This window comes from Lathyrus oleraceus, chromosome 7 (genome assembly GCF_024323335.1).
Source record: "Lathyrus oleraceus cultivar Zhongwan6 chromosome 7, CAAS_Psat_ZW6_1.0, whole genome shotgun sequence".
NCBI lineage: Eukaryota > Viridiplantae > Streptophyta > Magnoliopsida > Fabales > Fabaceae > Lathyrus > Lathyrus oleraceus.
Window position 1 is genome coordinate 111,574,997 of NC_066585.1, and position 15,144 is coordinate 111,590,140.

A 15,144-nucleotide genomic window follows, 5' to 3' on the forward strand; every position below is an offset into this window, starting at 1 on the left:
GCATCTGAAGTCTCTTGCTTGTGTGTGTTTTGGCATTAGAAGTCTCTTAGAGAATCTAAGTTTTGTTTAACATGTAGCTTGAAGTTCAAGTCTCACTTGGAAGGTCAGAATATCTTTGGGAGAAGTCTGATAAAAGTGGAGAGGTCAAAAAGTGGCATTTGACTTTTTCGTATGAGGATTCATGAAGGAGGTAATCAACCAGTGGCATTTGGTCCATCTCAGAAGTGAGTTCGAAGAATCAAGATAATCAACATATGGCAGCTGATTATTCTTGAGGAAAGTCTGAGACAAATTACTTTTGAGCAGAAAAGTAGTAAGTTGAAGACAAAAGGAGGTGTTTTCTATTCATCTCTTGAAGCTTGTGGTAGGAGTTCTAAGCTATCTATGGAAGATTATCTCTTGTAATGGGATGAGAATGTATATGTCCCAATTTGTGTCTGGTTTCTTTTGGATCAAGCGGGTGACTCAGTGATATCTGAAGATTATCAGATGGTGTTCTTTGTTATGTTGTGAAGGATGTCCTAACTAATGTTAGAACATTTTGTGAAGTGACTTTCTGTTCTGGTTAGAAGAGAGATTGACACAGAGTGTGGATGTGTTCAGCCATGAAGGTTGAACAGAGGGAGTGCTCTTGAAGACATGAAGATGCATCTTATGTTTTCCATTCATCAAGTGGTCTGAGTTCTCTTTGAATCAGGAAGTATGTGAAGGTCCAACTTTGGGGTGTTGGATATGTTCATGTGTGATCTCCAAGTTTCAAGAGGAGAGTTGGTTGTTCATGACAGGGGGAGTTCTGCCTTTGCGCTGCAAGTAATCATCAAGCTTGTGGTCTATGTGTTCTCAGATAGCAAGGTATGGACCCTTGTTGGTTATTGGGATGATGTGGTGTGTGTCAAGGCTGAGTGAGCATAAGAATGTCGGACCGAATGTCATGACATTGCCTTGGACAATATTGTTAGTTCCTTCTGAAACTTATAGTCATTAGGAAATATGGGTGTGGTGTAGTAGAATAAGCCCAAGTGTTACAGTTGTGTGGTACAGGGGGAGTAACCACCTACTGGTGTTTGTGATTTTGGCTGTAGTGGTGTCAGATGTCAAGCTACCACTGGAGGTACGAAAGTGGTCTTAGGAAATGATGATAGGAAGAATACATGAAGAATGCAGGCAAAAGCCGCGTTGAATGTTAAGACATCGCGTGCAACGTGTTTGACTGCATATATGGAATAGTCTCCATGCATTGGAACTGTTGTTTCTGAAAAGAAACAATCAAGAGCTATAAAAGGTATTCAAAGATAGTCTGAGATATTGTTGGTGATTCTCTGACTGTTTCTCAGCAAATATTTATGAATCTTGACCAAGCATTTATTCCTACCGTTAATTCCTAAGCATAGTCTGGCCTATTTAAAGGATGCATTAGCACTCCTCTCCTTACAAGAGCGACGTCCCATTCCCTCTAAACCATGGGGTTTGTTAAGATTTGGGCATACTACGCCTGGATCTGGTTTTGTGAAGGTTTCATTTATAAATGGTTAGCTAAAAAGGGGGAGAGAAACATTGTCTTGAGGATGTGCCAGAAGCAAGCAAAATATGGTAGCGAGCAGAAGGTGGTTTCAGGCACAAAAGTCACTAACTGGGTATATCACTTGTGACTTGTGATCTGAGTTAAGAGGACAGTTGTGTCTTGTGATCTGAGTTACATTATCTATGTACTCAGCATTACATATTCTTCAGGAAGCTCTACTGTTGAGGGGAAGGGTTGTGATGCAGCTGATCCGTGTACAACTTCTTCCTCACGTACACCATAAGTGGTGTTGGTAATGGGACTGACAATGACAAAGAGGAAGTGCAGGCCCATATTGGGATATGGTGTCTAGTGTAATATTTATTTGTTTTAGCTAAAATTTGCCAAAGGGGGAGATTGTTAGTACCTTAGGATTGGCATTAATTTTATAAAACAAATAATGTAAACACCTCTGTTGTTTTAATATGTTGGGTTGAAGAAGTTCAACATCTGGACCAACATGTCATGTACGATGTCACGACATCATGACTGTGACACCGCGCATGTGTATAAATCTGGCATGTGCTAGCTAATTTAATATTCTGGGATTAGTTAGGATATTTGGTGAATATCCTAACTTCTTTGTGGAGGTCTGAAAGACTCAATCAGAATATACAGTTTCTAAATATGGAGATATTTTAGGAACTAAAAGATTGAAGACCTTGATTGTAGCAGAAGTTTTCTGCTGACTTTGTAACAGCAAAGAAGAAGTTTGCTGCGATTTCTGAAGGCCCAAATCCAGTTGGGTGCTTAGGTTATAAATAGCATATTGTAACCTAGGTTTTGTAAGCCTCAAATAATGTAAAATTAGGGGTGTGTGTGAGGTAAACCTCCCAACCTGTGGGAAGGTTACCATGTGTTTCTCAGTGCTCAAAGCTGAGATTATTTGTAACTCAAAGCCTGTAGGTAAGAGTTGTTATGGTCTTGCACTAAGCTGTGAAGCAAGTTCAAGATGGTTCACATTACATTGTAATTGTTGTGATAGGAATGGAAACTGGTGGTTTCTATCTAGGAGTTCCTAGGTATAGATTGCATTGGGTAGGGATTAAGTGAAGAGTTGTAAACGGGGGAGTTTAACTCTGAATTAATACTTCTGATAGTGGATCTTCTTCCTGGCTTTGTATGCCCCCAGAGTAGGTTATGTTGGACCGAACTGGGTTAACAATTACTTGTGTTTTTACCTTCTGCACGTTATGATCCTGTATGTTATAACTCTGTATGTATTTCAGTCTGTGTATCAAGAGAATAATAGACCTGGTACATAGCATACTATCTTAATGTCAAACAGGATGTTATGATATTCATCATGGACAGCATAATAGGCAGGTTGGCTGTTCTGCTTCGGTTCAGTAGTTATTTCAGTCTGTTTATCAAGGGGATAACAGACCTGGCATAAGGCTCATTGTGTAAATGTCAAATTGGATGTTTTGACATTTATTACTGTAAGCTGATACTGAAGTATAAACTGGTTGGTCTCTTACAGTACAACATTTTGTACAGTCTGTGTTCAGAAAAATAACAGACTTAGCATATGGTCTATGTTCTGGTCGTCAAACTGAATGTTGTGACATTCATTCCTGACAGCATATGCTAAATTGTAGGATGGTTAGTTTTTCTGTTTCAGTATTTTTCTCAGACTATTTTTCAGGAATCCAACAGCTGAGCTAAAATCTAGGAAACTAACAACTGAGCTACAATTAATGAACCTAACAAATAGCCTATTTGTTAGCACCCTAATATGTGGAAATTAGGTTGACTTGCTTAACCTAAATTTTAGGAAATACAAGTACAAGGCCAGCAAACTGTAATGTTGTAACAGATGGACAATATTGGGCGTTCTTCCAGTCTATGGTGATATAGTAGCAGAAATCGTGACATCTGTGAATGTGTGCATATTAGGACTGGGTTTTAATTTGTGTAACTGTCTTGCTGTATTAGTAACTATGTTGGATCAGATGTCATGACTTGGAGTAGAACATCTGGATACTGACTACGCAAGAATTTCAAATGGTATCAGAGCAGGCATCCTGTTCTGTTTCTGGATGAGATCCATGGGTGATACTTTCTGGTATCTTGCAAGGAGTTATGTTAGTACTGATGTTGGAACCTGTGGAAGGTTCTGTGATTTACCTGAATGGTCCCTTGAAGTAGGTGGATGGACTATTCATGACAGGAACTGTGTGTACCTGTCTCTGGAGGTTGGCAATTGGCCTTTGTGTGGGACAGCTGCGCTAGTATTGAATCATATTCAAACTTGGTATGTTCTTGGAGGCTGATATGGTGAAGTGTGTGTTCATAGGTTGAGTTGTATTATGATTTCCGCTGCATAATACCTGGCAAAACTCAAACTATGATGTAGTTTCCCCTCATGTGGATGAAAGGCTGTTGTATTCAAGATTTCATTATAATCTACTGAAGATGTCAAAGATACTTGAGTCTCCTCAAGTCCACTCATCATGGTAAGAATCACCTGATCACTGATTCTTTTACTCTCTTTGGTAGTGCATATGAAGACCTTGACGACTTTCAAGGAGGGTTTGTTCCAAGGAGGTGGAACTAATGTTCTATGTGATGTTAGAACATGTTGTTCAACAAGTATGCACCTACTGGTTGAAGAGCAGATGTTTTTAGGTGTCAAACAAAGGGATACTTTTGTTTGGAACCTACTCCTGACCTGGAAAAGGAGACATCTGTGTGTGCTAAGTTGACAAGGGTAGGGTCAACTGTGTGTGTGCTCAATAAGGTCACTTTTAGAAGTCTGATCTCTAGAAGTGGAGCTGGTTGAGATGTGACATTGTGAAAATTCCTGCTGTTTGTCTTATTCCTGTAGATTGATCAGGGTTGGATAGTTGTTCCCTGAAGTACTATGTTATGTTGGAAGACAAGTCCCCTGGATGTTAGAAGTCAATAATGGGGTAACCTGACTGTTATTTCATTTAAGAGGATTAGGACCATGAATCTTGTTATTCAAACACCACGCTCAGAAGTGGCAGTTCTTTCAAGGAGTGAGAATATGAAGATTCAGAGGTTGGTTGAGGTAGTATGCTCTGGCAATGCATATCTACTATTGACTGGTGTTGTTTTGTTTTCACTAGTACTTATGGTCAGCTGGAGTCTGATTGGTGTGATTGGAGTATGTATAGGTATAACTCATAGAGTTAATTGCCACTGGTAGGGATGGTGTATGTCATGTTGAGACATTTGTGTACAACGCATGGATATTGGTGTGGAGTTTCCATGATTGTTAATTTGAGGGGGAGTTTTGGTTAACCGCCTCACGTTTGGTCAGCCTAGGGTCTGGTTGGCGGTTGAACTGTGTCACATGGGTTCTGGTTGTTGTGTGACACATTTGCAAGGAAGGATTCATCTCTCTCATTCCTAAGGGTGAATCTAATCTGGAAAGATTCTCAAAACGGTTGAGGTGCTTGCAAGCAGAAGATGTTGACACAAGAAGAGTATTTTCAAAGTATTCTTATGGTGGAAGTATCTGAAAGGATAATTGGGAAAGGATTTAAGATCAATGTCTACTTGTGCCAAGTACAAGTATTTAATTGATTATCCTTGGAGCTCAAGATAACTGATGTTCTTAAAGATGTTGGAACATCTCTTCTTCAAGACCCTGTGCAGAATCACAGGAAGGATAGTACATTGGTTTATGATCTATCACTTTGGTGGCAGCAAAAGCATATGATCTCTGAAAAGGTTTCCTGGCAAGAAACATGTTCAGCCTTGGTGTGTACAAGAAGAAGAAGACATCATAGTCTTGATGGTGTTACTTGGATCAGTTTACTTCTGATCTAGGTAAGGAAGTGCATTGGCTAATGCACACTGTGGAGTTAAGAACAAGTGGCAGCATTCTTGACATCATGGAAACAACCTTGCTTTAGGAAGTGGAATCCTTGATATAGCTGAAAGGTTAGTTTCAAACTGGTCCTTCTGAAGACTCATGCATCAGAGTGTCTGACGTCTGTGGAGAAGAAGCAGGGATTCATCAAGGTGTGAGCTTGGATGACTTAACTGCAAACCTGCAGGATGGAGGTTGTTTACTCAAACTTGGTTCCACAATCAAGTCTACGAGAACGTTGAACTCTTGTTCTGTGAAGGGAGGAAGTTCTTTCAAGTGGCAGAAGAGGGAGCTGAATTCAACAGCTAGATGTTAAAACACAATGTAGTGACATTTGGTTCAACATCAGAATCTTAGTTGGTGAAGTGGCACATCAACTTAAGATAGAAGGGTCTACAGAGTGGTAGATTGGGTACTTCAAAAAGATCGTTTTCATTGCAGTTCTTTGGAGTTGCTGGATGGAGAAGATGTTACATGTTCATGTCTTAGAGAATCTAAGTTTTGTTTAACATGTAGCTTGAAGTTCAAGTCTCACTTGGAAGGTCAGAATATCTTTGGGAGAAGTCTGATAAAAGTGGAGAGGTCAAAAAATGGCATTTGACTTTTTCATATGAGGATTCATGAAAGAGGTAATCAACCAGTGGCATTTGGTCCATCTCAGAAGTGAGTTCGAAGAATCAAGATAATCAACATATGGCAGCTGATTATTCTTGAGGAAAGTCTGAGACAAATTACTTTTGAGCAGAAAAGTAGTAAGTTGAAGACAAAAGGAGGTGTTTTCTATTCATCTCTTGAAGCTTGTGGTAGGAGTTCTGAGCTATCTATGGAAGATTATCTCTTGTAATGGGATGAGAATGTATATGTCCCAATTTGTGTCTGGTTTCTTTTGGATCAAGCGGGTGACTCAGTGATATCTGAAGATTATCAGATGGTGTTCTTTGTTATGTTGTGAAGGATGTCCTAACTAATGTTAGAACATTTTGTGAAGTGACTTTCTGTTCTGGTTAGAAGAGAGATTGACACAGAGTGTGGATGTGTTCAGCCATGAAGGTTGAACAGAGGGAGTGCTCTTGAAGACATGAAGATGCGTCTTATGTTTTCCATTCATCAAGTGGTCTGAGTTCTCTTTGAATCAGGAAGTATGTGAAGGTCCAACTTTGGGGTGTTGGATATGTTCATGTGTGATCTCCAAGTTTCAAGAGGAGAGTTGGTTGTTCATGACAGGGGGAGTTCTGTCTTTGCGCTGCAAGTAATCATCAAGCTTGTGGTCTATGTGTTCTCAGATAGCAAGGTATGGACCCTTGTTGGTTATTGGGATGATGTGGTGTGTGTCAAGGCTGAGTGAGCATAAGAATGTCTGACCGAATGTCATGACATTGCCTTGGACAATATTGTTAGTTCCTTCTGAAACTTATAGTCATTAGGAAATATGGGTTTGGTGTAGTAGAATATGCCCAAGTGTTACAGTTGTGTGGTACAGGGGGAGTAACCACCTACTGGTGTTTGTGATTTTGGCTGTAGTGGTGCCAGATGTCAAGCTACCACTGGAGGTACGAAAGTGGTCTTAGGAAATGATGATAGGAAGAATACATGAAGAATGCAGGCAAAAGCCGCGTTGAATGTTAAGACATCGCGTGCAACGTGTCTGACTGCATATATGGAATAGTCTTCATGCATTGGAACTGTTGTTTCTGAAAAGAAACAATCAAGAGCTATAAAAGGTATTCAAAGATAGTCTGAGATATTGTTGGTGATTCTCTGACTGTTTCTCAGCAAATATTTATGAATCTTGACCAAGCATTTATTCCTACCATTAATTCCTAAGCACAGTCTGGCCTATTTAAAGGATGCATTAGCACTCCTCTCCTTACAAGAGCGACGTCCCATTCCCTCTAAACCATGGGGTTTGTTAAGATTTGGGCATACTGCGCCTGGATCTGGTTTTGTGAAGGTTTCATTTATAAATGGTTAGCTAAAAAGGGGGAGAGAAACATTGTCCCGAGGATGTACCAGAAGCAAGCAAAATATGGTAGCGAGCAGAAGGTGGTTTCAGGCACAAAAGTCACTAACTGGGTATATCACTTGTGACTTGTGATCTGAGTTAAGAGGACAGTTGTGTCTTGTGATCTGAGTTACATTATCTATGTACTCAGCATTACATATTCTTCAGGAAGCTCTACTGTTGAGGGGAAGGGTTGTGATGCAGCTGATCCGTGTACAACTTCTTCCTCATGTACACCATAAGTGGTGTTGGTAATGGGACTGACAATGACAAAGAGGAAGTGCAGACCCATATTGGGATATGGTGTCTAGTGTAATGTTTATTTGTTTTAGCTAAAATTTGCCAAAGGGGGAGATTGTTAGTACCTTAGGATTGACATTAATTTTATAAAACAAATAATGTAAACACCTCTGTTGTTTTAATATGTTGGGTTGAAGAAGTTCAACATCTGGACCAACATGTCATGTACGATGTCACGACATCGTGACTGTGACATCGCGCATGTGTATAAATCTGGCATGTGCTAGCTAATTTAATATTCTAGGATTAGTTAGGATATTTGGTGAATATCCTAACTTCTTTGTGGAGGTCTTAAAGACTCAATCAAAATATACAGATTTAGGAGATATATATATGGAGATATTTTAGGAACTAAAAGATTGAAGACCTTGATTGTAGCAGAAGTTTTCTGCTGACTTTGTAACAGCAAAGAAGAAGTTTGCTGCGATATCTGAAGGCCCAAATCCAGTTGGGTGCTTAGGTTATAAATAGCATATTGTAACCTAGGTTTTGTAAGCCTCAAATAATGTAAAATTAGGGGTGTGTGTGAGGTAAACCTCCCAACCTGTGGGAAGGTTACCATGTGTTTCTCAGTGCTCAAAGCTGAGATTATTTGTAACTCAAAGCCTGTAGGTAAGAGTTGTTATGGTCTTGCACTAAGTTGTGAAGCAAGTTCAAGATGGTTCACATTACATTGTAATTGTTGTGATAGGAATGGAAACTGGTGGTTTCTATCTAGGAGTTCCTAGGTATAGATTGCATTGGGTAGGGATTAAGTGAAGAGTTGTAAACGGGGGAGTTTAACTCTGAATTAATACTGCTGATAGTGGATCTTCTTCCTGGCTTTGTATGCCCCCAGAGTAGGTTATGTTGGACCGAACTGGGTTAACAATTACTTGTGTTTTTATCTTCTGCACGTTATGATTTTGTATGTTATAACTCTGTATGTATTTTAGTCTGTGTATCAAGAGAATAACAGACCTGGTACATAGCATACTGTCTTAATGTCAAACAGGATGTTATGATATTCATCATGGACAACATAATAGGCAGGTTGGCTGTTCTGCTTCGGTTCAGTAGTTATTTTAGTCTGTTTATCAAGGGGATAACAGACCTGGCATAAGGCTCATTGTGTAAATGTCAAATTGGATGTTTTGACATTTATTACTGTAAGCTGATACTGAAGTATAGACTGGTTGGTCTTTTACAGTACAACATTTTGTACAGTCTGTGTTCAGAAAAATAACAGACTTACCATATGGTCTATGTTCTGGTCGTCAAACTGAATGTTGTGACATTCATTCCTAACAGCATATGCTAAATTGTATGATGGTTAGTTTTTCTGTTTCAGTATTTTTCTCAGGCTATTTTTCAGGAATCCAACAGCTGAGCTAAAATCCAGGAAACTAACAACTGAGCTACAATTAATGAACCTAACAAATAGCCTATTTGTTAGCACCCTAATATGTGGAAATTAGGTTAACTTGCTTAACCTAAATTTTAGGAAATACAAGTACAAGGTCAGCAAACTATAATGCTGTAACAGATGGACAGTACTGGGCGTTCTTCCAGTCTATGGTGATATAGTAGCAGAAATCGTGACATCTGTGAATGTGTGCATATTAGGACTGGGTTTTAATTTGTGTAACTGTCTTGCCTTATTAGTAACTATGTTGGATCAGATGTCATGACTTGGAGTAAAACATCTGGATACTGACTACGCCAGAATTTCAGATATCACCACGGTTGACTAAAAACACCGTTGTGATATATTTTTTTATTATTTTTTAAAAAATTTATTTTCTTAAGACTTGCCGCTTTTTTTATAAAATATAATTAACGTAAATATGATACCACGATGATTGACCAAAATAGTGTGACAAATATCCTCCCAACATTTACTATGCTGAAACCTTTATCCACCTTCAAGTTCAATCTCTGTAGCATGTCATCCGATTAATGCGTTTCCACAACTCCAACAAATTCAGATCCAAGAATATCATTGTCTTTTACTAGAAACTCGACTTTTTATACAGGATAAGCAACAGGAACAACAAAATGTTCATCCCTAAAAGGTTTTCACATTTCAGAATAACTCTTGTTTGAGCTATAGTTGCACCAGCTAAACAAATATATAGATAAGGATAACTTGTTATGATCTTATCTTTTCCTGAATGTGTTTTGAGGACTTTTACAAAAGGTGGTGGGCAACTATTTCCCATAATGAGACATTTTCTAATTGCATCAGTTAATAAATCTAGATTTGGAAGATATTTTGCTTGTATGATTAATGAATCTAAGTCACCATGTAAGAAAATTGTTTTGAGACTTGTGTGGAACAATTTAACCACCACCTTGACTATGATCCATTTGAACCTTATGGGAGAAAATCAAACATCACATATATTTTGATTGAGTTTATAACTGAAACAAAAAGATAAACAAAAATGAGACAATTATTATCTAAACTATTAGCTATTTTTAAAGCTATGATGGAGAGCGTGTCAAAATCAACTGAAAATAAGTTTTGAGGAAGAATTTCTTGATCACTTTTCTTAATAGTCAGATCCATCTATGATTCTAGTTAATATCAAAGTTAAGAACCATATACTTCAATTCCTCGTTAAATGTAAAGATACTATGGACTTTGGAGTATTCTCAATAAGGTATATTTACTTTGGAGTACTTATATATTCTTATACTATCTTTATGTTTTTTTTCTTCTGATCCTTATTCTATAAACAAGCCGGTTTTCTTAAGATAGTTAATATTTGTTATCAGCAAGAATGTTAAAACAATAGTTCTTTATTGAAAAACTTATGAAACAAAATGAAGACATTCTTTTAAATAGTTAGCATGCATTCTTAAAAATAGTGATAGCATCGTGGGAGCTTATATTGGAACTATTAGATGTAAACAATTTGCTGGCTAAAATGAATTTAGCTTCCAACTAATGATGCACTACTAAATATACATGGTAGGCCAAAAAAATCAAGGACATGGCAGCCACCTCAGTATGTGTGACCTTAAAAAATTAACTTTATGTTAGTATTGATCACAATATTTTCTTAAACTCTTGTAAAATAATTGATCAAGATAAATGTTGAAATTGTTATTTTTAATTTATTTATGACAGAACAGCATGAAAGAAGAGGCAGGAGAGTTACATTTGAATCTGATTCCACGAGTTCAACAAGTGATGGTTTCAAGATATCTTATCAAAACAGTTTATATGTTTCAAATAGAAGATGCTGCATAAGAGTCCCACCTCGGTTAATGAAGTAAGAAACGTAACAAATGTCTGATATAAAATGCACAACTAGCATGCAATTCAACTCATACCTTTCTCGGCCTTTTGGCTAAGATCAAGTGTAGTATCTGTTCTTATCAGTTTAATATCTGATATGTGGGCCAATGGTTCACACGATATTAAATTTATTTCTTGAGGGGGAGAGTCCACTTCAATAGCTTGCTATTGGGTCTCTCAAGTGTCGCTTTTGTGTTCCATGAGCTCTCTTAAGAAAGACTTACACTAAAATCTTTGAAGCTACGGACAATCTTTGCATGAAGCAAAAAATAAATGTGAAGTATACAATCCCCCTCTTAGTTTAGTTAATGTTACATAATAGCAAGCTACATCATACTTGTGTTGATAGGAACACTAATTCAAATGATATCATAATATCCAAACCTGCAGTCCATATGCGTGGAATGTATGTACATTGGAGGCAACAAAATGGCCATAAGAGGTACGAAAAGGCATGATACAGTTTGGACCAGAAGATATGGACGGACGTCAGCAAAGAACCTGCAATAAAAGGTATGACAATGCATGATACTCCAGTTGGTTACTACGGCTATCAAATGGAAATCATTGATCCAAGAGAAATACTAGATTCAAAGATACTCCTTTTCTCCTTTCACAATGCATTTAATATATGATAGATTTTCTATCCAATGTTCCTATTTAGCAACAGTCTAAAAGCTCTTATTACACTACAGCAGCACATGTTCTACTGTCTCCGGCTCCAAGATACACCACCAACAATCAGTACCAGCGTGCACCCTTTTGTTGATCAATCTTACAGAAGTTGGGAAATACATTTCCTACCAGCAGTTGAGCGAAAGAAGGGTGGAGAGGTGGTCCAAAGGCTCTGTGTAATAGAGGCCTAAGAAACCATTTCACTCTCTTCTTTATGAATATGGTGTACATTGTTGATGTTGAACATTTTGACTTAATCAGTATGAATATGACTTCCAACTAATGATGCAGTATAGCTGACATATAGGATGAATTTTGCTTCACATTAATTTCGTATAATTATTAAAAAATTCATGCGAAGCAAAAAGAAGGAATAAGGTAAATATTGTTTTCCATTGATATATGCAGTACTAGTTGTCAATGATGAGAATGAGTAATTGATGTAATTATGATAGAAATTAATGTTCCTATTTAGCAGCAGTGCATGCTCTGTGTCTCCACGTGTCCAGACTTTGACAAGTTTGATTGCTCTTATTACACAGCAACAGCAGCACGTGCTCTGCTGTCTCCGACTCCACTCTACACCATCAACAATCCATCCCAGTTTGAAGCCTTTTGTCTATTATTCTTACCCAAATTGGTAAACACTTTCAAAAGGCGGGTAATTGTCTACCGGTAAAGAGGGTGAGAAATACATTGCCTCCTGGTAGTTGAGTTACACATCGAAAAAGAAAGTGTAAGGTATTGAGAAATGGAGTATAAAACAAATTGAATAGCTACATTTAATCATTGTAGTGGAATGCAGCACATAGAATTATTAAAGTGAACAAACATATATACCGGGTTTAGCATATGTGAAATAACAATATAACAATTCTAAGAGAAGAAATTGCATTTAATTTCTATTGCATATTGAAAAATCCAGGAAAATAATGGACGGTGGGATTATATGTTGCAAATGCAAACTAAATTTCATAAAATGCACAACAATAACATATGTGAAACAATAATTCTAGAGAAGAAATTGTACTTAATTTCTATTGCATGTTGAAAAATATAATGCCACTCAGAAATGTCAAGGGCAAGATAAAAGAAGATAAACTGTAAATAAAAACGAAAAAAGATAGATAAAACAATTTTTTGATTTTGGTAGTTTTACTTGTATAATAGTAAGCCTTCCCTCAAATCATATTCCCGCCGCATTGTCAATTTGCATCTGAAGATTTTATCGTATCTCAAACATTTTGATTCAGTCACAAAATATGGTGTATACGTCGTTCTTCCATATTCTACAATTGGCTAAGACAGTGATTGTTAGAAATGATTTTGCTTAAATAAATGATAAACACGTGGGCATAAAAATGGTGTTCACTTCAACCAAACTACCAATTAGGAGCACTAGTATAGAAAATATTATAGGCAAACAAGCTAATTTACAAAGTAGATTTTGCTGTCAAATGTGAGTAAGGTCTTGATGTTTACTCACGAAGTGAAAATATTTAGAATCAAGGGGAAGGAAATGAGAGTGTAGAGATCTTCAACTTGTATTATGATATAATAGCAAGTTTGCAGTTATGAAACCTAATGTTCTAATTTGCTGCATAAGAGTCCCACCTCGGTTAGTGAAGTAAGAAACATAACATATGTCAATTATAAAAAACACAACAAGTATGTATTTCAACTCATACCTTTCTCGGCCTTTTGGCTAAGATCAAGTGTAGTATCTGTTCTTATCAGTTTAATATCTGATATGTGAGCCAATGGTTCACACGATATTAAATTTATTTCTTGAGGGGAAGAGTCCACTTCAATAGCTTGCTATTGGGTCTCTCAAGTGTCGCTTTTGCGTTGCACTATTGCAATAGCCGGGCACACCCCACCAAACCTAGTTCAAATTTGTTTCCTTTAACTAGATCAATACATATGCTATGTTTACTTCTGCAGATTGATAGGATAAAATTGGCTACAAGTGTATGATTCCAAGAGTGTTATATTCCTAGGTCTATCTAAACATATAAGTGGAGCAATTCAATTTTTTCATAACCGATTCCTTAGTCATCTAAACTGTAGAAAATGAAAGCCACTGCTCATCTGATCTTAATTAATTCGACAATCTAGATACACCAGGTGTAAAGTAAGAGAGCACTAGATACATATTGAATGAAGGGCAAGAGCCACAAAACTTTTCACACATCATTGATCTAAGAGAGCACTTCCCAGAATATGTTATTGTTGGCATATCAGCTTCAACAGGAACTGTAGATGAGGAACATATGCTGATGTCATGGTCTTTTAGTACAAGCCAACCAGATTATGATTTTTATGAAGATATTCTGAGAAGAAAATAAACTTAATCAAAACTAAATTATTGGAGGGACAGAGAGTAGGTTTTGCATTTTTGAGTTTGAGTTTAATAGCAATGTTAATCATTTTATTGTGGAAGAGAAGAAGAAGACCTTATCTGATCTGGATATGGATGATGAATTCCAAATGAGTGTTGGACTAAGAAGATGAGTTATTATGAGCTGTTGAATGCAACAAACAACTTTGAAGAGACACAAAAGCTTGGCCAAGGTGGTGTTTACAAGGGATATTTTAAAGGTTCAAACTCAGTTGCCGCTATAAAGAGGATATCAGCAGATTCATGACAGGGTATAAAGCAATACTCAGCAGAAGTCAATTGAGGCATTGAAATTTGGTGAAACTCAATGGTTGGTGCCACAAGAAGAACGAACTTATCCTAATATACAAATACAAACTGTAAGTAAAAGTAAGGATTATATGAGAAAGGATCCAAGAGGGGTGCATCATGGTGTTTGTAATTCATGGAAATTTAAGCATTCATAACTTTTTAAGGACATGGCACCCCAAAATGTATGAACCCCACCTCCCAAAAAGAGATGGTTCAAGGGGCTAGGCTCACCAGGTGTTGTGGACTGGAGGTACAACGGCCTGTGATCCTTCCACTGTCAAGAGTAGGAAGTGTTCGCTGCTCTGTGAAACCAGCCTCACGCTATACCCTCCTGTCTAAGACCCATAAGATAGGTGCCTTCGCACAAGTCCCATGGGCCAACTCGCAACTTGGAGCGGGCAGGCCACCATTCAACATCATCATTAACTACAACATTATTCTCCTTATCATTGTTAACTTCACCATCATCATCAACTACAACATTATCATTCTTATCATTGTTAACTTTAAGATCATCAACAACATCAACTCCCTGAAATTCCTCTGCCTCGTCTATTATGTCAGGGTTATCAACCTCGTGCTCCACATACAGATCAACCAAGTCGAATCCACTAGGATCTTCAGTGAGTTTCAACACATCAACATCACAACTTAGGGGTTTAAGTCCTCAATTAAAGTTAAACAAGAAACATTCAGCATAAGGTTTCTCGAATTCTCAAACAGCAAAAAGGAAATCGAAGAAAGAGAGTCTTGTCCTAGGAATCCGAGATAGCGGGAAGTTGGA

General features: G+C 37.6%; 1 protein-coding gene and 2 non-coding genes across 3 annotated transcripts in view; 2 read left to right on the top strand and 1 right to left on the bottom strand.

Annotated features, from left to right (window-relative positions):
• Positions 1–15,144, bottom strand: part of LOC127105033 (protein MET1, chloroplastic) — a 46,116-nt gene that overhangs the window by 23,184 nt on the left and 7,788 nt on the right. The gene's annotated exons all lie outside the window — the stretch shown is intronic.
• Positions 11,025–11,222, top strand: LOC127109736 (U2 spliceosomal RNA). The gene has a single exon (XR_007797003.1). It is a non-coding gene; the product is annotated as a U2 spliceosomal RNA (small nuclear RNA).
• LOC127109708 (U2 spliceosomal RNA) lies at positions 13,353–13,548 on the top strand. The gene has a single exon (XR_007796977.1). It is a non-coding gene; the product is annotated as a U2 spliceosomal RNA (small nuclear RNA).